The following is a 26,066-nucleotide window of genomic DNA, read 5'->3' as shown; positions in this document are numbered from 1 at the left end:
GTACTCCTGGGTCAATGTGTGATCCAAGTATTGCTGGAATATAAAACCCAAAAAACAATATTTAGGATTTAAAGTGAAAAAAAAAATTACTTCATGAATCTGAATGTCAGAAAAAAATGTATCATTCAATGAAAATGTCTGTAAGAAAAAATACCAATCATTATCAAATCTCGTTTCCCCACAGGTATACAGGTATAGCATCAAAATAATTACATCAGACCTTTTAAATCATTCAGCAGAATGCTAACTTAAATGTCGCCAGATTACAACATGAAAGCATACACAATGTAGTTGAGGAGCTTGAACAAGTCAGTGCAAAGTTACTGGAGAAAACACAAAGTAACTATAACCCTATTTTGACTGGCAAGTTGTGCATCACCAGTCTCCGCCCCAACCATTCCATTCAAGTGAAAAAAAAAAAAAATTGTGACCAAACATGTAAATTTAATTTCTTATTTGAAATTGAAAACAGACAAATAAGTCAGTTTTTGCAAAATCCAAAAGAAGCTGCAGTTTGAGAATGGGATCATTATAAACCTTTCCCCCTAGAGTCAACCATCACTCTGTAGTCAAGGCTCATTACAAATTTTAACTGTATTTGAGCATACATCAGTGTTAATAAACAACAAAAGGGCTGAAGTGCTAACCCATGTTTAATGAAGGTATCAAGATAATATTATCCTTGACTGTACTCAACTGTTAATACCGGTAGAAATTAAAGGAGCTCAGTCACGGTATTTTGAGTTATTTTGGCCACATACAAAATTACCTTTAAATGGTAAGAAACCTGAAAATAACAGTTTAATAAGATAGAAAAACACCAAAGACAATGATAAACCATAAAGGAACAAGGATGGCTAAGGATGGAGCAGATTAACATGGATTACAAACAACGAATTTGAAAAATTGAGGCTAAATTTTTTAATATGTGCAAACCGTGACTGAGCTCCTTTAAAATGTTGTGAACATTTGTAGCAGAACCAGAATTTGGCAAACATGTTCAGCAGTTTCACAGAGCACTGACCAAGCACTATACACAAGGGTGGTAAACACCTCTATGATCTGACTGAAATGGAAGCTTTCTGTGATCAGCATTCTGCTGGACTGTTTGGTCACTTGCAAAATACATGTATCTACAGTAGTTCAGAGACAAAATGTTTACTTTGCATTTTATCAGGGACATCTGGCATAACATCTTTTTGTGTTTGTGTGCCTGCTAGAAAAACTCTCCAATCCAGAGGGCAAATGGCTCAAATCTCAAAATGAAAGGAGCCAGTCACAGTTCACTGATGTGTACATAGTTCTTGGGTTCAGCCGCCACCCACAGCCATTACTTAACTATGAAAAGACCTTGGTCGACAGACAAGAAGACAGGAGTACAAAAACAAAATTTGTTTAATAAGGGAGGCAATAAACGTGAGATCACATGTTGCTAATAATCATCAACTGGAATTAAATTAGTTAGTCTGAGCCAGCAATTTTTTGGTATTTCCACTCTGTGCCCAACTTAGAAAACAGAAAAATTTGTTGTGGATTATAACAAAATTATTGTCCAATCAATGATCGTAGACAGAAGATGAGTCTACTTTGCATTAATACAAGGAGGTAATACCAATAAGAGTTATGATAGAAGTTTCAGTGTTACTGTATACTCCGAGAGCAGAAATGTACAGTGTTTCACCCAAAATTTGCAGAATAGAAAGTTCACGCTCTTCATCAAGGAAGACATTTTTTTGCATGCCAAGCACTATCTGGTCCACAAGTTCCGTAGCAAGTACCACTTGGCATATGTGCCTGCAGTTGTGGATGTACAAAGTCACAACAAAATGGAAGTAGTTGATTTGGGAGATGATACCACTAAGAGTCACCGCAATGTTCACGTGACCATGGAGGGTGGCACAGTCCGCCCTTGGCAAGGGGCTATTGACGTTCAGCATCTCCTTGGTGTTGTATCCGTTGAAAGAGGAAATTATCACTGCCAAAACTTCCTTCAACATCTCCCTCTGCAATTCAAAGAGTTCAACTGGTCAAATGCTGAAAAAAGTTTTAAGGAATGAAAGTAATCTATGTTTGTAAAAAATGCAGTGTGCTTTAAGAATTTAGCAAGACATAGAACGTGAAATGGTTTGTGCTGCTAAGGTATGGCACATAATTTTCAGAACCACCTTGAAGTTTTCACAGGGAAAAAGATTGAAATCCTTCACTCTAATTTTAGAAGGTAGCTAGTTTTGTAACTGTGTAGGAAAATCAAATTTTCAGAAGAGGAGGCTTTAGAAGCAATAAATTGCCTCAAAACTGTAACAGAATCATTCAACCTGTGGTAAATTGTTGAAATTAACTCAAGAAAAACTTCAAAAAAAACTGTCAAAATAGTTATGGTTAATAATCTCCTGGTTTTTTCCGTTTTCGAATTCTTAAGTAATGAAGACATTGCATGGTCAGGTACTATGGCCACTGGTATGGAATTTTATTGGAAGGTGGAAACATCACAAACATGTATTGTGAAGTGGACATAATATAATGAACTATTATTTTTGAAAGTTGTACAATGTAAGTTATTAATGACCTTCTTAACTGTATGTATACAGAATTCTGCTTACCAATTTCTTATTCTTGACTTTTACTGTATGAGCTGAGGTGTATGCCAATGACAGCTCAGCTTGAAGAAAACAAAAACAGTGGAGATGAAGACGACGATGAACCAGAAGAAAGCTCAAATAGAGAGTCAGAGAATCGAGGGGATGACAAGTTCGATGATCGATTACAGGAAAAAGGTTGATGACATCAAAGCAAGCAAAATTTGCGGAGCGCTTCTGAATTTACATACCCTGGTCCCAGAGATTTTTCTTGATTTTTCTCCGCACGAGAGAGCTACGAGAGAGCCGCGAAGTGGTGAAAACACGAGTCGCGAAGCGGCGAGAAAGAAAAACGAGGTTTTTCTTTCTCGCCGCTTCGCGAAAAGAAAAATGAAGAAAAACCTCTGGGACCAGGGTAGAATTTAAAAGGAAACGAATCCACCAGAGATCCTTCCATTATATACAAATCCCAAACAGAAACCAATGCAAGGATGTAGCAGAATTTCGCGCCGAATTTGCTGTGCTCCTCTAAGCGCAGGCTAACATCGTCGTTGTCGGCAAACATCAACTGCAATCCATTGATTTTATGCTCATCCTCGACAACCCAGTCTTTCTTCATAAATAACCATTGATAAAAGTGCAAGTATACTGACAAACTGGCCAAGGAAAAAGCACCAACTTGTGGTGAAAAGAGCACAATCAAGCGCAGTTCACACAAACTACCGTTCAATGGCCACTCGATCGCGCTTCCAATCCCCGCAGTAAGTCAGCGGTCAACGTTCTGCGCACGCGTCCTTAAAAAAAGTCCCCAGCCAATCAGCGGTTTTTGAGACCTGTCAGTTCTTTGGATGGTTTTTAACAGCGGTTGATGGTTAAAGCAGTAAATTACAGGATTCAACAATAACCACACTGCAAGTGACTGGTCTTAAGATTACCGTGTTCCGCGATTTCTGAACCATGACATGTTCCGCAGTATGTCCATGATAGCGCGTCGAATGTGTCTCATCTTCCAGCAGTAAATTACTGGGTTCAAAGTAGAATTAAGATATACGAGAGTCCGCGAGAAAAGTTTAAATCTTTTTAAAGAGATAGTGGGGCTGTTCATTGCAAAGACGACCGAACTGATAAAGATAGGCAAGTAACAAATCAAAAACACCAGATATACATAGAATATACCGACTGCAGATTTAATAAGGCTGGCAAAAATTTGCCATTTCGCCATTCTCTGCTCCTTCTTGTACTTGCTGGGCCTGAATCTGATTCTTGTGACTTTTTACGGCTACATAAATTCTGATGTACACCACTGTCGTGACGAGAAGACCAATAACTCCTACAAATAACAAAACAAGCATAGAAATATCCAGCGGAATCCAGAAAATTGTCAAAGGAAGAAGCACACTAAGCGCCCATTTTGAGATCACCACAGCAACAACACGCTTGTGAGTCACAAGTTCCTGATATCTGAGATGAAGATGAATTGCCAAAAATCTGTCAAAACTTATGGCAACAACACCTAAGAAGGAGGCTAAGGAAAACACACATGCAATGACATGCAAATCACATAGGTATTACAGCCGGGGTTGTTTTGTTGTAACCATTTCACCAGAACTGAGGTGTAAAAAGGCTGACTCAACAAACCAACACCAACATCAGAAAAAGCAAGACTCACGAGCAATGTTTTTAAAGAATTGGGCAACGAGGAAGTTTCTCTTATAGCTTTGATTGTCACAATGGTCAGCATGATACAGGTATAGGACAGAAAACTGTTGAAGACACAATTGGCGATGTAAGTCGAACGAAGGTCTGCAAATTCGACGACTTTGGAGTTGAACTCCAGCAGAAATTGACAAATTGCTTTCTTCATCATATCCACAGACGTCTCTTCAAGGTGACCGAGAAGTTGACATAAAAGATGTTTCACGAAGCTAAGAGAGTCTCCTTCCTCAACACCACAAACCAATTGGTTCACTTTGGCTGAAAAGATTCCTGTTCTTAATCAAGTAAAGCGCCTTAGCAAACGAAGTCAATTAAGTATCCCAAAACCCGCCACTTCAGACATTTTGCTATCATAAAATGCAGTTAATACTCGTTCTGTACGGGTCCGCAAATGATCCCAGGACCGCGAATGATCCCGGACCGCAAATGATCCCCAAATTGGACTGCAAATGATCCCGGACCGGAAATGATCCCCATATTGGACCGCAAATGATCCCGATCAAAAAATATGGAATGGCATGGATGGCGGGATGGTGTGGATAGGGAATTGGCGTACGTAAATACCGATGTTTTTATTAAAGCCATCTTATAATTATACTGGCTTACAACTTGTTCTTTTTTTCATACTTTCGACTAAATTTTGTTGCTAACTACGATGTTGTGAATATCACCACTCAATCATCAAAACACGACTTGGCTTGCATTTCTTTGCAATTCTCAGTAAAATTATGATCAGTGCAACATATCCTCCTTTGTTAAACATTGATATTTCGGTGTTATAGTTAAATCACATTTTATCAACCATTAACGCCACTCGTCTAAAGTTTTAAACTAAAATCTAACCATGAAGCAACTATTACAGAAGATGCTGTCACCTGAGTAGACCCACAAGCCTACAACGCTTCATCACTCTGTAAAAGACCTAGTGTGTAGCACTGGAAATTTGAACAAATTTATTTTGTAATTTTTCCTTGGTCGTATTTTAGCTTTAATTCATCGAAAATGACTACTTGATTATTCTGAGAAACCAAAATTCCAAGCTATAGTTATGAAGCTCAGCTTCATGACCAAGCAAGGCCAAGGCTTGCACTTCGTTTTGACAATTAGCTGTTTGATAGATGTTTGATGCTATCGCCAACGGGATTTCGAGAATGTTTACAAGTATGTGTTTTTCTAAGACTTCTAATTCAATAGACCGTCTTCACGTGACGTGTTTTTATCCTCATCAGGCATAAGAGGCGGTATATTTATATCTGTTTACAATTAGCGTGCTTCGTTCGGACTCCAGAGCATTTTGAATTTCAGGGTTATGGAGGTTGCGTGACACAAGGCTACGATCTAGTTTGTTGAAAAATATACACTTATCTCATGATTTTGAGCCTTTTTTAGAAGTTAGAGCATTAGGAAAAGTGCTTATGTAAATGCTTTTTTGTTTAGTACTGATCATCAGGCGCCTAGAAAGCCAAAGTAAGTTCCAGAAGTTTACGCTATATTCCGGCCGCCATACTGGTGTACCACGGATGTCAATCAACATGGCGTTTTCTTGCTGGGCTCTGTAAATTTCTGGGAAACATTTACGACGAATATCTGAAGTTTGGGGAAACGCACAGGCCTAATACTTGGAAAAGTGTTTTATTTAGTTATCTTCTCTAGCGTACATCACAATTTCTTAACTTTTTCCATTGTTTGGTTTTCGATTTATTATTTTCTTTTATTGCGTGACAGTGAAAACGATCTGTACTCTTCGAAGAACAACACAGCAGCTGTGGAATATTTTTTGTAAAATGATAAAACATGTTTTTTAGTTCATAATTCTTCTACATGTTGTCACCTTCCTCTGATATAAATCCATGCCATTCCTTATTTTTTGATCGGGATCATTTGCGGTCCAATATGGGGATCATTTCCGGTCCGGGATCCTTTGCGGTCCGGGATCATTTGCGGTCCTGGGATCATTTGCGGACCCGTACAGTTCTTCTTAATTAAGTCAAAACACTAAGTAAACGAAGTACTTCCAGAAAAAGTCATTTCAGATGTTTTGTTGTCATAAAATACGGTTAAACTGACAATCTGTTAATTGCGATGAAGAATTAATACGTGGTTCTTGAACTTTCTAAAAACCGATCAGAATAAAGCCAAGACATAAACGTCACTGGCCTGACAGCCGGGTTTATTAAAAAAGCCGTGTGTTTTCCAAAAAACATAACAAAAACTGGCCCGAAATTGAACATTTTAGACGTGGTAAATTAGACATCGCAAGGCATTTCATCCAACGAAGACCCTTAGTAACATGCTTGATCGCAAATAAGTAGAGTTGGCACGTGGATATGAAAATTTCCCATACTTAATTAATATTGCCATGAAGGTAAAACAACACGGAATTGTCGTTAAAAAGTCGTAATTCGCAAGATCATTTCTTCATGACATCGATCGAAGTTTCTTTTATAGAACTTCTTTCGAAACTCGCTGTTTCAAAGTTTGTTTTTATGAAACACATTTCAAATTTTGGGAAGAAATGAGAATAATAAGTGATGTTAGCTGTCGAATTGAGATGAAACTGCTATTGTATTTATGTCCTTTTTGAGTTACTGATCCATTAAAACCAAGAAGGAAAACGTCACTGGTCTCTGCCTGTGTGCATACTGTCTACTAAGCAAGTTATATCTTTGGCTAAAACGTAAAAGACTCTGTTTCATTTCGGATTGTTTGGACGTAGTGAATGAGACGTCGGTAAGAATACATCCAAAAAAAAGATCGTTGGCTACAATCTAAGGACCTTGAACGAGAACAAGTTAGTACCTGCATACAAGAAATTTCATGACTAAATTTGCTTTATATTTTCAAACGAAAACAAGGAAACAAAAACAAAACCATGTCTTCATAAAGTCGCTCAGTGTTTTAATCGATGGCAAGTCTCGTGTATTACGCATGTGGCGTGCACAACAAACGCGTTTCCTGAAGGAGCACACTGTTCAAGGGAATCAATACCATATGAAGTGAAACTTCCACTAACTATAAAGTCATGATCCATAAACAGTTAACTATGACGCAAAGCCTAGCCCGAAGAGAAACACTTTTACCAGCGATTAAAATACATTTAATATCCAAAACAAATCTAACTCGGGTCAGAACATTCCGATGTCAGGTTCAGTATTCACATTACCATTAACTACACAGTTACAAGATCAAGAGTGCCGCTACACTTTAGAGGAAAAAACTAATAAAAATCTACAACGAATTACATCGATGTTCTCTAACCATATACCAGAACAATTTAAAAGGGAGAAAATAGTAAGCAGTTCTTTAGATGATTTCATTAAACTGCTGTTCATGTCAAGTGATCTGCAATTTCTTTACACTTTCGGCGGTAAAACGTTAATGATAGCCTACTAAATGATGTCTAATCTTAAAGCAGTAAATTACAGGAATCAAACATAACAACACTGCAAGTGACTGATCTTAATATTAGTGTGTTCCGCGATTTCTGAACCGTGGCATGTTCCTCAGTATGTCCATGATAGCATGTCGAATGTGTCTCATCTTCCAACAGTAAATTACTGGGTTCAATGATGAGTTAAGATAAACAAGAGTCAATGAGAAAAGAGAAAATCTCTTTAAAGAGCGACTGGGGCCATGGACCGCAAAGGCCACCAAACTGATAAACAGAGGCAAATAACAAATCAAAAACACCAGATATACATAGAAAACACCGACTGCAGATTTAATAAGGCTTACAAAATTTGCCATTTCGCCATTCTCTGCTCCTTCTTGTACTTCCTGGACCTGAATCTGATTCTTGTGACTTTTTACGGCTACATAAATTCTGATGTACACCACTGTCGTGACGAGAAGACCAATAACTCCTACAAATAACAAAACAAGCATAGAAATATCCAACGGAATCCAGAAAATCGTCAAAGGAAGAAACACACTAAGCGCCCATTTTGAGATCACCACAGCAACAACACGCTTGTGAGTCACAAGTTCCTGATATCTGAGATGAATATGAATTGCCAAAAATCTGTCAACGCTTATGGCCACAACACCCAAGAAGGAAGCTAAGAAAACACACATGCAATGACATCAAAAATTATATAGGTATTACAGCCGAGGTTGTTTTGCTGTAACCATTTTACCTGAAGTGAGGTGTAAAAAGGCTGACTCAACAGACCAGCACGAACATCAGAAACAGCAAGACTCAGGAGGAGTGCTTTTAAAGGATTGGGCAACGAGGAAGTTTTTCTTATCGCGTGGATTGTCACAATGTTCAGCATGATACAGGTATAGGACAGAAAACTGTTGAAGACACAATTTGCGATGTAAGTCGAACGAAGGTCTGCAAATTCGACGATTTTGGGGTTACTCTCCAGCAGAAATTCACAAATTGCTTTCTTCATCATATCCACAGACGTCTCTGATAGCGTTGTTACGGGGCGTATTGCGGGAAGCACAACTACCAGCTGAAAAAAGGAATGAAAAAGCCAGAGCCTTGCAGAGTTTGCGGAGTCGGTCCTCTGTGTGACTACCGTCTCTGCAAGCCCTGCGGCGGAGACGCGCTAAAACAACGTCTTATCCGCAAGCGAGAAAAAGCGAAAAAATGTTTTGAACTTGTTTCGCTCGAGCTGAAAGAAAGAAACACACCAGTTAGAGAAATGTATCTTATGTTATAACGTAAGGCACTATGGCTTCCAACAACCAAGAAAAACTGGAAGAAGAACTCGCAAAAATAGATCCCGAGGTATTGCGTTATTTCGATCAACTTCTTGCAGAAAACGCACCAGCGGTAAGAAAGGTCGTCCAGAACGTGCTGGAAGAACCAATTTCTCAAGAAACGCAGGCGCGTCTGCAAAAGCCACTTCTTCCGAAGCCTTACCAGGCAAGAGCCCCTCCACGCCAAAGAAAGTCGAGAAAAGCGCAAGCACTTCTGAGGGAGTACGACCCCTTCCCTGCGCGGAAAACCAGAACGGTGACAGACTACCAGAAGGAGATTCTGGATCTGTTCGATGACGCAGAGAAAGAAGGGGAAGAGAGTACAGGCCGGCGTTACATTCGATGGCGCTTCATCAGAGGTCTGGGGAGAAACCTAACACCAGACTTTATGGCGAAGATACGCGAAAGAGTAAGCACGTCGTTCTATCTGAGGCACGTTTTCGCGTACCAGTTGCGAAACATTGAGGACGGAACGATTATTGTGTACTACTCGAACCCTAAGGGTTCACAGTGGTATGACAAACTGGAAGACGCGGAAAACTGGCTCAGCCGCCAGGAAGAACTGCGTCTCGACAATGAAAAAGTCGACAGGCCCAATACAAAGTGGGCGTTCGAAGCCTTTTTCAACGTTGACCTGAAGGTTGTGCTTGACAGGCAGCCTTTGGTGGGAACAGGGCCTTTGCCTGACTGGCTGCGCAACCTTGCCCATGGCCGGGCGATGGTGGCGTTGGACACGTACAACGACAACCTGTGCCTATTTAGGTGCCTCGCTGTGCACCGAGGGGCGCGAACAGATCGTTGTACAAAAGAAGCCCGAAGACTGGCCCAGAGTTTCTACAAACTCGATGCTATTCCACCAAACTTCAGGAAAACGTCTCTAGATGAGCTGGACAAGGTGGAAGCCCATCTGAACGAGGGCTCGCCCGTCTCATCTTGGCTCGGAATACGTGTCTACGAGCCTGAGCGTCTTCCAGACGGAGAAGTGGTTTGGCACCTCAGAAGAAACCCGAACCCCAAACTCAAAAATATTTTGACGATAGGTGTCTACGAAGGCCACGCTTTCTTGATAAAAGACATCGCGAAGCTGGCGAAAACCTACTTATGCGGCCATTGCGGGCATAGATTCACAAAAACCTGCAATCTGCAACGCCACCATCAAACCTGCAGCGCGGGAAAAACGGTTATCTATTGCCCGGGGACAAAAGTGGAAGCGCCCCTGACGGCCTTCGAGAAAGTGATGTACCCGAAGGGCTCAGCATCCGTTCAAGCGGTGTTGTGGCTGGAGCGAGAAGGGAAGCGCCGGGGAATCCACATCCACCACGCAATGTGCGGGCATGGGGGTGAGAGATGGCTTCCTCGAGAAGGCGGGAAAATGAAGTCTTCTCCTGTCGACGGGTACCACCACGAAACGAGGACGGTATTCCAATACCACGGCTGCCCCTTCCATGCCCAAAATGTTATCCTAACCGACAGGAGGTCATAACAAACGGTAAAACAGCCGAACAACTGTACCAAGCCACCGTGAACCGTACCGCATTTCTGCGAAAGAGCGGCTACAAAGTAATCGAGGCCTGGGCTTGCGAAGTTGGGTTTCTAAAGGGGGAACTCCCGAGGAAGGAAACGAAAACTTACCCGCACGCGATCTTGTACGATTTCGAGGCGTATGGCGAGAAAAATTATCGGAAAGAGCCGACAGGCGCGTTAACGATAGAAAGCGCGCACGTGCCGATCTCCGTGAGCGTCGGGGACACTCTTGAAAGAAAGCCCACCCACATCTGCGAAAGAAACCCCGTGGAGCTGGTCCGCAAGTTCCTGAAAGAGCTGGAGAGACGCGAGAAATACATCCAGGACCAGGTGAGAGCGGAGTTTGTGCCAGAAGACATGCACCTGCTGACAAAAGACCAGCAGCAAAAAATTAATGAATGGTGCAACCAGGTCCCTGTCGTGGGCTTCAACTCAGGCTCGTACGACCTGAATCTGATCAAAAACCACTTCGCCAGCACTCTCGCCGAGGTATCAAAAAAAGTCAAAGTGGCCAAGAAGGGGAACAAAACCATGTTCCTGCTCACCTGGGGGGCCTGTTTCCTCGATATCATCAACTATCTGGGCCCGAGCATGAGCTACGCGAAATGGGTGAAAGCCTACGGAAGTGAGTCCGAGAAATCCTGGTTCCCTTACGAATGGTTCGACGCGCCCGAAAAGCTCGATTTCCCTGGGCTCCCAGAATATGAGGCCTGGTATTCGAAGCTGAAGGGCGGATACGTTCTCACGCGGAAGGAGTGGGAGGGGTGCCAGCGGCTGTTCAAAGAAAATGGGATGCGGATCTTCGCAGACTGGCTGCGCTATTACAACAATCTTGATGTCGCTCCCGGCCCCGAGGCGCTGGAAAAGATGAAAAGCTTCTACACCGAGAGAGGAATCGACATTCTGAAAGACGCGGTGAGCCTGCCAGGGGTGAAATTGCATTATTTGCTCCGAGGGGCAATCGAGCGCGGAGCAGACCTTTACATCCCAAGCAAAGAGGCTTACGAAATGCTCAAAGGGGCGGTTGTTGGCGGACCGAGCCTGGTTTTCACAAGGTACCACGAAGCGGGCGTCACAGGGATAAGGTCGCATCAGTTCGAAGAACCGCGTCTTTGCAAAAAGATCCTCGGTTTCGACGCCAGCGCTCTCTATCTCTCGACCATGCTCAGAGAAATGCCTTGCGGGAAGGAGAAAGTCGTGCACTATGACGATGACCGCCAAGCGGAAGCGGCCGAAGTTCTGATTTGCCGGTTGAAAGCCGGGGAGTGGTTCGGCTTCGCCGAAGTCCGCATAGAGATCCCAGAGCGTTTGCGGCCAATGTTCGAGGAAATGTGCCCTTTCTTCTACAACAAGCAGGTTCCCGCCGAAGCTGTGCCGGAACACATGAAAGAGTACTTGGCGAGAACCGCAGGCAGCACGGAGACGGGAGAAAACTTGTGGGGCCGCTGTCCGCAAAGCGGATGCTGGTGTACGCCCCTCTGCCGCGGTGGTACGTGAACCATGGGGCGGTTTTCACGAAGGTTTCCAGAACAATCGACTACGAACCGGGCAAGATCTTCACCTGGTTTGTGGAGCAGGTGACGGAGGCGCGTCGGACAGGAGACACGGACAGAAGCAAGGCGCTGCTCGCCGAAGTGTTCAAACTGCTCGGAAACAGCGCTTACGGGAAACTGATCGAAGCGCTGGAGCGGCAAACGAATGTGATATACACGAAAGACGAGAAGGTTGTCGACAGAGCGCTGCGGAGCGCGTATTTCGAAGACCTCGACGAGATCGGGCAGGCCTACGAGCTGGAAAGCCGTAAGCCCCGGATTACGATCATATGGCCGTTCCAGATCGGAATCGCTGTCTATCAGCTGGCGAAGCTGCGGATGCTGGAATTCTACTACGACTTTCTCGACAAGTACATTGACAGAAGAGATTTCGAGCCGATCCAGATGGACACGGAGAGCAACTACATGGCGATCTCGGGCGAGAGGCTCGAGGAGGTCGTCCGGCCAGAGTTGAAGCAAGAATTCGAGGCGGAAAAAAATTAGTGGCTGTCTTAGGATAAGTGGAGCGGCCGCACCCCAGGTCTCTTCAAGCTTGAGTGCGAGGGCAGCCGGATGATCGCGCTCTGCTCGAAGTGTTATTATGTCGACGGAGGAGAGGGCGAGAAAAAGAAGTTCAGCACGAAGGGGATGTCGAAGAAGCAGAACGAGGTGTCATGGCAGCGTTTTAAGGAAGCGTTGGAAGGAAGCAAGGACATGGCCACCAACAGAGGTTTCAGGATGCGGGACGGGCAGATGGTCACTTACGAGCAGCAGAAGCTGGGGCTGAGCGCTCATTACGACAAGCGGTGGGTGCTGCCCGACGGGATACACACCGAACCAATCGAATATCACATCTAGTTCACGTCAGCCGGAGGAAGAGTAGTGTTTGTAGGGACAACCAGCAGCTCTTCACGAACAAAGCCGCGCTTGGGCCCGTCGCGCAGATAGTAGAGAACGGGTTGATCCGGTTTGGAAAAAGATCTTTCAATACTGTAAACTTTCAAAGACCAGATTGGATCCGTGGCCCTTTTCACGCCCCCTTCAAGCTCACCGGGCTGGTAGAGATAACGAACTTGGACAAGAGGGAGGAGGATTTTTTCGCGTTTTCCGACAGGCCTCGAATAAGGTGTCGACGGCCTCGCATAAACAGATTTTTCTTTGATGGCGACAGCGGGTTTCTTGCCGATAAGGCTTGTGACCTCGTTGTTCAAAGCCGAGACAACTTCAGGAAGTCTTTTCACCCAGGCGGTGGACCGCTTGCCCTCAGGGAGAAGCATTTCCACGGCGTACTGGTGGCCGAACAAGCGCTCCGCCAGGGTGCGGTTGAAACGTTCAACAATGGCCTGGTCGCGGTGAACGTCAACCCGCCCGCGCCGGATAAAGGTTTTGTGCTTGTCCATCTCTTGTGTGACAGCGCCCATGAATTCGCGCCCGGGGTCAACCTACAGCATTTCAGGCCATTCCAGAGGCGAGCGCTTGTAAATCTTCTGAAAGGCCAGGGCGACCTCATCAGAATTTTTCGAAGTCAGGGGTTCGGCCTCTTTGTAGCGGCTGGCCACGTCGACAACGGTCAGCGCGTATTTGTAAACTTTGCGGCCGCGGGGGAGCTTGTCGTGCGGGAGAAAAAGAAGGTCCGCCTGGTGGACCTTATTGGGTGTGGGAACGTCGAATTTCGGCCGAGGAATTCGTTTCGGCGCGGGGAGGAATATCTGCCAGAGCACTTGCCTGATCAGCCACTTTTTTGCGGCTTCTTCAGGTACCTTGGCGGCCTCGGCCAATTTTTTGATCGCGACGATTCCTTTCCAGTAGCCCCCGAGGCCGTAGTATATCTTTGCGAGTTTGGCGTCCATATAAGTAAGGTGTAAAAAGGTTTAAAGGAGCCACACCGAGAGCCGAAAGTCTCAGCAATCTGCAGCTGTGTTTTCTTCCATCTTTTCCACGGCTTGTTTGATGAAGCTTTCAATTTCATCCACGTAAGTGGTGTCGCCCATAAAATTTTCGAAGAACTCCATTTCTTTGCCTTTGGCAATCTTACCATGGCTTTCCGAAACGTACTCAATTATTTTTGGAGCGCATTCCATAAAAAGTTGATTAAACTTAGGTAATTCCAATAATTTTTGAAACTTCCATATAGTTTCTTTGAAACTATCGAAATTTTCGAAACCCAAAAGTTCATTTGCTTTTGGGTTTGCTTTCAACCTGGAGGCGTAACCAGCCTTCTGCAAAGAGTCCATGGTATACAATGATCTTTTTTTTTTTTTTATTCAACACGAAAAATATTCTGGTCAGAGAGCGCCGAAATTTAAAGGAACCGGAAGGCCGCGTAGCCCAGAGCGAGCGCCCCCGCGTCCACGAACGCGAGTTCACCCTTTTTCTGCTGCTCGCTTGGCTGGTAGAAATCTGAGAACTTGGGTTCCTTGGGAGGTACCATCTGTTCGTCAGGATGCGCCTGGTTGTAGAGTTTGAAGGCATAGTCCGTGTTGGTGAAGTTCTGCTTGGCCTGCTCCTTCGTTCGCGCGTTGGTCGCGATCCAGTCGAGAAGTTGTGTCCGGTCTCGCGTGTATTTGGCGTAAGCCGCTTGATAATCTTCGAGAGCTTTGTCGTGGCGCTTTTTTTCTTCAAGCGCGGCTTTGTCGCCACCGCCAAGCGCCCTCGCCAGATAATTGCCACCGATAAAAGCCGTGGCGTTCAACACAGCCCCGCCAATCATGATCGCGATGCTCGCCATTGTATATCTTGTAAATCTATTTTTAATTGTTCTCGTATGGCGGCGGCGGGGTTCCTAAGGAGGAGGTGCAGCGCATTTTCCGGTAATGGGAATTCCTCAGTATCAAGATCCTCAAAATCGGAGTCTTGATCCTCAGAATCGGAGTCTTGATGGGTGGTGATCTTAACCGCCCAAACAAAATCAATGGCATCACAGGCATAATAGAGCATGTTGAATGCAAAAAACAACAGCGCAGCCGTTGTGAAGGCTTTGATGGGGAAATAAGAACTCGGCATCGCGCTATTATATATATATATATATTTTTTTTTTTTCTAAACGCTGACGGGGAGGATTTTCTGGTCCTCAAGGTACCCTTTTAGCGCAATGCTTCCCGCCATGACTGCGGTAAACTTCACGTAATTCATCAGGCTGCTGCTGGGATCAGGAGCGAAATTCTCTTTCACAACCTTTCTTGCGACCCAGCCGATGCCAACGGCTAATCCCGTGAGAGTTCCGGCATCAATGAAGGTCTTGACAAGCTTGTTGTCGGACATGGTGCGTTCGATATAAGAAAAGAACGAAAGTTTAAAACAAAATTAATTCTTCTTTCTTGGAATTCCAGGCAAAAACTTTGTTTTTGGTGATTCCGCACACAGCGCACCTCACTTTTAGCAGTCGCAGGTTGTTTTTTGTTGCAACAATTTTTGACGTTCCTCGGACGTTCGGCGTCACTCGCCGGTCTTTCACGCAGTAGACTTCCATCTGAGTATATTTTTCAAAAACCTTTCTCCAAACTGTGTGCATTTAATCTTCCTTCCCCGCGGCTTCTTCTCTTCTTCTTCTTACTTCTTGGTCTATTTCTCTTTGTCTTTTTCTTTCTTCTGCGCCCTTATCAGCAAACATTTCGTCGTAAAGCTGCATCACCTTTAAATGAAAGCTTTTTTTAATATCCTGGAAACAATAGCCGATAACTTGATAATTTTTACTTTGAAATGTTTATCGAAATTTAATCTCATTCGAATAATTGAATTTACTCCCATATAAAAAACAAGTGTTAAGTTACCATTTGTTACTAAAGATAGCAAACATCTCGTGGGAAAGAGTGGTGACGATTCGTCCGCTCTAATTGAATTTACTCCCTTGAGTAAAGAGTGTCAAATTACACTTTGTAACTAAAAAATAAAAATATCTCGTTATATTTGCATGCAACAAGAACAAAACAATCGTTACCCGCACTTACTATTGTAAACGTTAGAACTGTTTCAAAGTTAGAACATGTCCTAAGAACTAGAAGCGACGATTTGTGACCTCTGATTGAATTTACTCCTTGTGAAAAACAAAAGTATCAAGTTACCTTTCTAGCTAAAAATGAAAATGTCTCGTTGCATTTGTATACTACTAACTCACAAACTGCTTCAAACCTCAGGGCTCATCTCGTTCATTTAACTAAAATCCTCAGCCTAACCCACAGAAAATGTCGAAGTAAACCCAATATATGAATACTTCCTCCTCTTTTATAGAAGAATAAATATGGCCGTTCTGAACTCTATCGGGATCAAATCTTCTCACATACCATTTACCTTTACAACAAGAAATTTGATTGCCTGTTTATAGTAGATCCAATCTGATTGGTGTGACATACATACATCTCTCACTCACTCACTCACTCACTCACTCATTCTTAGATTCATCGTTGCTCCCTCACGTAACATTTTTTCAATTATGTGCTATCAGCGTTATAGAAAAGCGTCAGCAAAGTGTACATATGCCGTGGAACTTCCACAGAAGTTTTAGTTTGGAAGGAAAGGCGAGAAAAAATTCTGTAGCGTTTTGATATACTTTACATGGTCGAGTAAAGGTTTCAAGAAATCAAAAAGTCCGCAAAGGTTGCTCTCTTTACAGAAAATTGTTATTACGGAAGTCTAATTCAATGAATTGTATTGAAACTCGTTGGGATGGTAGCTACATATATTAAGAACATACCACGAAAGTTTCAAGGCAATCCATCAAGTGGTTTTTGAAATATAGACATTTTTGTAAAGACTATTCAATAAGGCATAGAATGTTAAATTCCAGTTTTTACGTATTCTATCGAATTTCGTGTGCGAAGCCGTAGCGCTGTTCAAATACTACGGTTGGTGGTGGAATTTTGGGCTTAATTTAAGCGATCTTTTTATAACAAAAAGAAATCAATTCAAAAAATATATTGATATTTTTCTATGATTTAGGAAATGTTTTCCAAACTGTACATCCGTGCCGTAATGTTACAAAAGGGAACATTAGCGCATTTTTGAAAAAAAAAAAAATATATATATATATTTTTGGCGTGATGTGATTTATTTTACATATGTAGACTTCCGTTTCACAAAGTATATACCACAGAAAAAACAGCCCTGTATTGATTTCATTTTAGATCTTTTTTTAATAGCCTGCATAAACCATTTCTTTTAAGTGACAAAAAGAAACACGGTCCGGAAAAAAAAATGCCACTATGACATTTTGTCACTAACTATTTCTCGCGTTCTAGGTTTCTTTGTTATTTAACAGCTAATGCATGCAACAGTAGAGTTCTAAGGCTGCAAAATGAATTTCCATACTTAAATGAAAATTATCAAACCGACGAACGTGATACCTTCCGCTACGTGTTAGGCGTGGTCAATAGAGCATCAAGCAACGTCAAGGTTACGACATTTTCATTTCTAGTTTTGAGTTTCTACGTCAGTTTGTTCCTCCTTTTAATTGTGCACATTTTCTGTTGCGATAGTTACACTGGTCATACAACATAGCTAACTGATAACATAGCACTTCGTCATCATCTTCCTCTTGTTGTTCTGGGCACATGCCAGAAAATCCGCGGCTATCATTTCCCGTTAAGTGCTGTAATTTAAGCCTATTTGCGGTACTGTGTGTCGTCCTGGTTCGCATTGCACAGCTCAATCAGTGATTGCTTTCTCACCTTTCATGGAGGAGATCTGTTAATGTGGATTGTCTAAATTGCTTTGTGCACAGAAAATGTTAAGTATCCAAGATGAACACGCACTTAACTAAAATGATCGCAGTGCTTACCTCAAGCATGCACACAAGAACACAGTGCTCTGTCTTAAAACACGAATTTTTCCTTAAAGGCCACGCCCACTTAGGTCTTTCTCCGTTTGTCGACAGCCCTTACCCCAGAAAGGGCGTACACAGAGCGCATTCTCTTTCAAGTCCAGCGGGCATCGTTCACTACAGTGTTTGACATGATTTGATTTGACCCACACATCAAGTATATGGCACGTGTATCGTATGCGATGCGTCTTAAATATGTAGTTCGTCTTCTGAATGTTTTTTGTTATAATAATAAAAATAATAATAAAATCTTTATTTATCCTGATAAATAACCGATCAGCTGAACCTAAGGGAGTAGCTGGTATAACCGGTGATCAGCAATATAAAATATAGTCATCTAAAAATATATCCACACAATAATAACAGAAGAATATTAAAAATCAGAAAAGTATGTACCCACTTACGAGCAGTACAATTATATTCCTTGAGATCTACGTCTAAGAAATACTAAAAAAAAGCCTTATTTTTAAAACTAAAAACAGAGCTGAGTTCCCTTAACTCTTTGGGAAGATCATTCCAGTCCTCCGCAGCAGCATACTTGAACGAAGACTGTCCCATAGCTGAGGACATAATTCCCTTAAACCTAATGAGGTAGTATCCCTTAAAGATCTTTTGTTATCTCGATTTCTAATTGAAAAACAACTTCCAGTTGTATACCTGTAACTAGGAACTCACGTCGTTTAGGCGTCAGGTAGTAATTGTAACTGTATCGAAAGGAGGACCACTCAGAGAGTAATCAGGCAAGAAAATTTCGAAATCAGCCTTGTGCACCGCATTCAGTCGGTTTTGGAATTGCGCGCATGATCACTCCCTAAATTGTGCTAGTCGATATCCAACTCTCAATTCATACGAGTGACATACGAGTACGTACGAGTAACATAGGGATACATACCAGTACATACGACTACTTACTAGTACATACGAGTGACATACGAATACATACCAGTACGTGCGAGAACTTAGGAGTACATACGAGTGACTTACGATTACATACGAGTAACATATGGATACATACTAGTAACATACGGATACATACAGACGCACACGGTAACATACAGGTTACATACGAATACATAGGAGCAACATACGATGGCAGGAGGGTAATAAACATGAAATGTATATACACTGACTAGTACATACCAGTACATATGAGTGACATACGAATACATACGAGTAACATAGGGATACATACCAGTACATACGATTACTTACGAGTACATACGAATACATACGAGTAACATACGAGTACATACGAGTAACATACGGATACATACAGACGCTTACGGTAACATACAGGTTACATACGAATACATTGGTTACATACGAATACGCAGGAGCAAAATACGATGGCAGGAGGGTAATAAGCACCAAATGTACTATTTTTCTTGTTACATTACATTTTTACATGTGCGCGGGTCATGTTTTGCAGACACACGCGAGCGTGTGCAAGTGCCATACATGCGTGGGTACCGCAAACATGCGCGTGTGCCACATTTGCCACATGTGCCACATTGAATTGAACCCCTCTCCCTTTCCTCAAGTAAGGAGTAAAACGGTCTAACTTTTTTTTTCAAATTTGTAAATTTTGATTATTCTCTTAACATAAGTACATTTAAAGTCCATATATATGTCCGTATGTATACGTATGTTACTCGTAAGTAATCGTATGTTGTATGAACTCGTATGGTACTCGAATGTACTCATATGTATTCGCATGTCACTTGCATGTACTCGTATGTATCCTTATGTTATTCGTATGTATTCGGGTAGTGTTTTAGTTACGATCGGGCAAAACCGCTGCACATGCAGCTGATCGCGAAACTTTCGGCAGACTATGGTAGCCTATCAAGTGCTGATTTGTATATCCGTTATTGAATGAAACATAAATAAACTTATGCAGATCGTAGGAGTTTTAATAAGTCATGACATTTAATAAACGTGAACGCAGTATAAGTTCTTGACAGCAACAGTCAACCTTTCAGGAGATGAAAAACCTCACTGAACAACTCCGTCTCAAAAATTGTTAATGAAGGTTCAAATGCAAAGCAAAATACTATGGGGAACTTAGTAACAGAAAACGGAACGTCAAATCATTTTGTCAACTTACGAACCTTACGAAACACGTGTCCTTTACCAAAGGTCTAACAGCAATCTTCTCTGACAAATAAAAACTCCTAAACAGAAAGATAAAAGAAAGAAGAAAACTGCAACTAAATAGAGCAGATTTAGAAGTTAGAAAACACATCAGCTAGGTTACAAAAGGGAACTTGAGAAAGGTTACAAAAAGGAACACTTTTCTGGTCCCTTTTGTAACATGTTCCCTAATGTAACACTGAACATGTTACGAAAGGGAACAAATTCCCTCATGTAACCTTTTGGATGTTACATTAGGGAACAAAGTTACAAAAGGGAACAGAAAAACGTTCCCTTTTGTAACATGAATCTAATCACTCACTCACTCAAAAAGGCATTTTTTTCTCATTTGAGAAAACGTTTTTCAAAGTTTCCGCACAAAATATTCGTCATCATTTTACGTGATATCATTTGCTTAGAAATTTCCTATTGTCTTTCAGCCAATCATGTGTAATTTGCACTGCTGTTACACTTTTTGCACTGGTGTTACACATTTTGCACTAGTGTTACGCTTGAACTGCATTGCTCTCAGCCAATCAGAACCGAGTAATTTTTTCATGTATATTATTAGTGTGTTAATCAATGGTACACCTGCAAAACGCTGCCAGTTTCATGCACTGCGCATATGGCCTGCGCAACGAACGTGTTTACAAATGCGGGTGAAAGTTTTTTCTGGAGCAGCACATTATTCAAGGGAATCAACACCACATGAAGTGAAACTACCACTAACTATAAAGTCACAATCCATGCACAATTGAATATGACACAATTCATAGAGAGAGGATATACAACTTTCGCAATATTAAAAATATGATTAATATCCACAATAGATGAAACTTAAGTTGGAATATTTTGATGTTCATTCACATTATTATCAACTACATAATTACTAGGCTGACCACCAACAGTGCCGCTATATAAATGGGAACTTTACAAACAAATAATTTTAATTAGTGCTTATTAACAAGCACAAGATGAAAAACTACACCAACTTACATCGATGATAACGTATAGCAAAGAATTTGAATAGAGAACATTTTACAAACAGTTGCAGTCCTTAGGGTTGTTTTAAACCGCTATTGTCTACGTAAACCAATGTTGTTGACGTCATTAAATTACTGGATTAAACAACAAAAATACTGAAAACGACCGCTCTAAAGATTACTGTAAAGCGCTATTTCCAAACCGAGGCATGTTCCGTAGTAAGTCGATAATAGCGTGTCAAATGTGTCGCATCTTCCAGCTGTAAATTATTGGGTTCAATGATGAGTTAAGATATACAAGAGTCCACGAGAAAAGGGAAAATCTCTTCAAAGAGATACTGGGACCATTTATGTCAAAGGCGGCCAAACTGACAAAGTAAGGTAAATAACAAATCAAAAACACGAGATACGTAGAGCAAACCGACCGCAGATTTAATACGGCCAGCAAAATTTGCTACTTCGCCACTCTCTGCTACGTCTTGTACTTGCTGGGCCTGAATCTGATTCTTGTGAAGTCGTACGTCGAAATAAATTCTGATGTAAGCCACTGTTGTAAGAAGAAGATACAAACCTCCGACAGAAAGCTCAATAGGTAACAAAATACTGCGTGAGACCCAGAATACCAAGCAAGGAAAAAGTACACTAAGCAGCTAGATTGAGATCACCACAGCAACAACACGCTTGTGATTCACAAGTTCCTGATATCTCAAATGAAGATGAATTGCCAAGAACCTCTCAACACTTATGGGCACAACACTCAAAAAAGAGGAAAAGGAAAACATACCTACTGTAATCGCAAAAGCCAAATGGATGTTACAGCCAGGGTCTTTTTCTTGTAACCATTTTACCAGAAGTGAGGTGTAAAGAGGCTGTCCCAACAAACCAATACCAACATCTGAAACAGCAAGACTCACCAGCAATGTTTTTAAAGTCTTTGGCAACGACGAAGTTTTTCTTATCGCGTGGATTGTTACAATGTTTAACATGATGGCGGTAGAGGACAGAAAATTGTTGAAGACACAATTAGCGATATAAGTCGAACGGAGGTCTGCAAATTCGAAGACTTTGGGAGAGCGCTGCAGCAGAAATTCACAAAATGATTCCAGGGCATCGACTCATGTGTTTAAGTTCAGTGAGAGTATGACATACAACAACGTTTACAAAATTTGCAGAGCTTGCTTCCTTCTCGCCATAAACCAATTGGATCGCCGTTAAGCTAGCATGATCCTTAGTAAGCGAAGTCAATTCAGTACTCTATAACTCGCCACTTCAGATATCGTAATTGTCACAGTTAGCATTGCTGTTAAAACTGGCAAGGAATGAATCGTAACGAAAAATTCTTCAGGGCACTAATCGTTTGACTTACGAGATGATCTATACCAAGCTAAGATAGTTTTGGTTTCCCACGCCAGCTACCAACTGGATCACGTAAGCGCAAATGATTTCTGTCTTTGCTAATACAACTACCAATCCTCAGTGAACGACAGCAGAAAAGTGTTCCACACGTCACTCTGTCACGGTCAGATGTTTTGTCTGCAAAAGAAATATACCTCAAGCGACTGGTTTATAAAGTTTGCGGTCAAATTAAAATAAAATTGCTAAATTATATCCGTGGGTCTTGACGTTTGTAAGTAATATATCAAACACGAAAGACCGTGTATGACCACATTTCCAAACAGCAAGAAGAGAGTTGAAAATACGACGCCCAGCGGAGTATTTTTGGCGAACTTTGAGGTGAAATAAAATCGTAAAAATTTGTGCTAATTAAGATTAAATGTCCAAACACCGTTACGGTCATGACTGTTCCTTTGTTTAAACTCGATGAATTATTAAGAATGGCTGACTGTTAGGATCGAGAAACGCCGGTCAACGTCCAATTTGACAAATCGCTCATATTTTGCCCAAAGATACCCTTAGGTGACCTAACTCTAAAAATCATATTTAAAGGTTCCAGCGAATTTTTATTTTTCAGAAATTCGCGAAAATTTGAAAGCGCGGTCAAAGTGCGGTTTTTCGTGTAATAAAATGACCGAAATAAGGTGCGAGGACGAAGCGCTGCTTAAGTCTTAAAATAAACTCAATTGACTTCAAACTTCACACAAATGTGGAACAACCACTCTAATTTATTCCTCGCTTTAAACTAATCTCAGATATGTTGATATAGTGGTTTTCCGAACCATTTTAAAAACAGCTATGAAGCGTGTGAAAAATAACGGCAAAATATAGGTCATGTTTAACAGCATAAAAATGCATCTGGTACCTCACTTTCCGATTATTTTACTTTACAGCCTTAAAATATCATTATTAAAGATATACCATGTCAAGTTTCATGCTCGAACTCGCAGTATTTCCCTTTGTGAAAAACGAAAATCTATGTCAATGTGTTGGGCGCAAATAACACAATAATTATGCACGAACCAGAGACAAATCAATTTCAATGGCGAAAGTAAAAGGCTATAATTGATTAGAATCCCGTCAATTCACTGCTATCAGTAGAAACATAATGTCCACTGCATAAAAACTGTTTTCAGACGTTTTCGAACCATTGCGCGTTAACTTTGTTTAATTTAATCCTCTACTCCCTCCCTTTCTCTACAAAAATTTAACGATCGTCCCCCCTCCCCCCCCCCCCCCGGTAAGAGGTGTTTGCTAAATACCAAAGAAGCCAAACACCGGCAGTTCCTAAGAATACTTCCGCCAAGTGCAGTTGTTAGTAAAATACTTCAGAAGCGCTGAGTTTGGAGCTTTTCCGCGCACGAGTGGGAGAGGTATATCTAGTCCCATGTCTTCGCACCCGCACGGTAGCATACACAGTTTCAGGTTCTTTAGGTCACCCTCCATCGCCAAGGCACAGGAGTCTTGCTGGTCGTGTACCAAAGGATGCTGGAGCTGGAGTATTTCTACAACTTCCTTTGCCTGACTAAAATTTCTCCCCTCTTCAGATGCCTGAACCTGCATCTCATCAGGATCACTTTGGCGCATTGCGGCACTTAGGTGAGAGAAAAACTAGCACTTGAAAAAGACGAATATTATAAGGATCTCGGGCACTGCGCATTCCCGCGCCACCAGTTCGGCGTCAACCTTTCGGCCTGTCGTTTGACCAACGCGGAATTTTGCCATAAGATACGATTGCTGCTTGTCAATGACTGCCCTGAGAGCCCAAACCTTTTTTAAAACAACGAGGGCTTCCTAGTGACCTATTGTGGCTTTGAGTTAAGCGCCAACGCGTGCTCCAAGCAAGGTTTGTAGCACATTTTGGCTAAGTCCATAAGGAAATAGCTTTCCAGGGACTGAGTACATTTCTCCAGCGACAAGTGCCCCTCTAAAGTAGACAGCCTATAAAAGACACGAATGCAGCGGCCTTGAAGACATCAATACACCCCTACCGTGCAAGGTTACTATCTATGGAAACCTCAGCAGACGCTTCCTCTGTCAAACCCGTTGATAATGGCACTGATGTTAAGGTCGCAGTCACTCCTCTCGGTTAAGCATGGCGAGTTGACTGACTTGACTCGTGGCTCCCGGCCACGCCCATCTAGTAGTATGTCACCCCAGTATGTGTCGAAAGAAAACTTGAGATTCTCTCAAATACGATTAACATTACAACCAGACCGACTGCGTGTTGGACAACGCTAAATTACAATGTGCAACAGGCTTTTCCGGTTTAACTGTTTTTCCACCTGTCCACGGTCAATACAATATGCGCGCCAACTGTTAATTGACTCAGCGGAGCTACACTCAAAATTATTTAGCTTAGTGACCCCTGTGATACTTCGAGAATCATCTAGTGTTTCAGTGTTGGCGTTAAGAGCTGGAGACCACTTAATCTTCCACGGCATACAGATATCCGAAATTTCCGGGAATACCCTCTCCCCCCTCCCCGACTGTAGCTACAACTAAGAGCCATTCAAAAACAAGAAATAATTGTTCCTCGATAGGACAGCTTTAACAAGCGCATTTCAATCTACTGTCACTACTTTAAACTTGTAGTCGGTTTATGTAAATTGCGAAACGTTGAACATTCGCGCAAGAGCAGTGAAAGCGTGACTGGGCTTCTCGTACGGTTGTGTGACAACTTTTACCGAGTCTCGAATATCAGCCACGCAGCATGGTTGCCGATATAATAAATACAGATTCATGAGGCCCCTGATTCGTAAAGCAGAAAGCTTGGGCTCTTTAAGGCAATGCGGAGTGGTATCGAGGGGAATCGACGGCTTTTAGGTATGTTTTCTGTAACATTTTCGGGTTAAATTAGTCGTATTAATATTCTGTTTATTTGTTTCGGGTCCGACCGTTTCACATCTTGTTTCCAATTTATATAGGCGAAATTTATTTGGAACTTGCCACTACACTTTTAAACTGACACTTTTGCTGACCTCGGTTTGATTTTGTTGTTGTACCGGTAATACATTGCCGGATTAACCCCTCGACTTCTTGAACTTGAACGGAGATTGGCTGTTTACCAAATTAGAATAAGGGCGCGATTTTGATTTGCTTCCAGATATTTCAACTCGATTAATTTACAGTCCTTTAACGTCCTTGATGCTAAAAAGCATTCCAAGTTGAGCCATTATTGTGTCTTAACGAACTTAAAGCGTTTTGGTGAATCGAAAACATTAAGGTTCCAGGAAATCTCTTGCGTTTGTTATGACAGCCATTCACGTGTTGTTGACATTAAGGAAATACACGCGATGACAAACTAGACATGACGGCGGACACGAAATTAAACAAAGTTAACGCGCAATGGTTCGAAAACGTCTGAAAACAGTTTTTATGCAGTGGACATTATGTTTCTACTGATAGCAGTGAATTGACGGGATTCTAATCAATTATAGCCTTTTACTTTCGCCATTGAAATTGATTTGTCTCTGGTTCGTGCATAATTATTGTGTTATTTGCGCCCAACACATTGACATAGATTTTCGTTTTTCACAAAGGGAAATACTGTGAGTTCGAGCATGAAACTTGACATGGTATATCTTTAATAATGATATTTTAAGGCTGTAAAGTAAAATAATCGGAAAGTGAGGTACCAGATGCATTTTTATGCTGTTAAACATGACCTATATTTTGCCGT

General features: G+C 41.9%; 2 pseudogenes; both read right to left on the bottom strand.

The window, feature by feature from the left end:
* Positions 1-3,419: 3,419 nt before the first annotated feature.
* On the bottom strand, positions 3,420-4,617 carry LOC145491260 (adenosine receptor A2a-like; annotated as a pseudogene).
* Positions 4,618-7,641: 3,024 nt separating this feature from the next.
* Positions 7,642-8,702, bottom strand: LOC145490938 (histamine H2 receptor-like; annotated as a pseudogene).
* Positions 8,703-26,066: the final 17,364 nt, after the last annotated feature.

The sequence above is a fragment of the Orbicella franksi genome, chromosome 6 (genome assembly GCF_964199315.1).
Source record: "Orbicella franksi chromosome 6, jaOrbFran1.1, whole genome shotgun sequence".
Classification (NCBI taxonomy): domain Eukaryota; kingdom Metazoa; phylum Cnidaria; class Anthozoa; order Scleractinia; family Merulinidae; genus Orbicella; species Orbicella franksi.
Note: the sequence above shows the minus strand (reverse complement) of the source record. Positions and strands in the feature narration are given on the sequence as shown.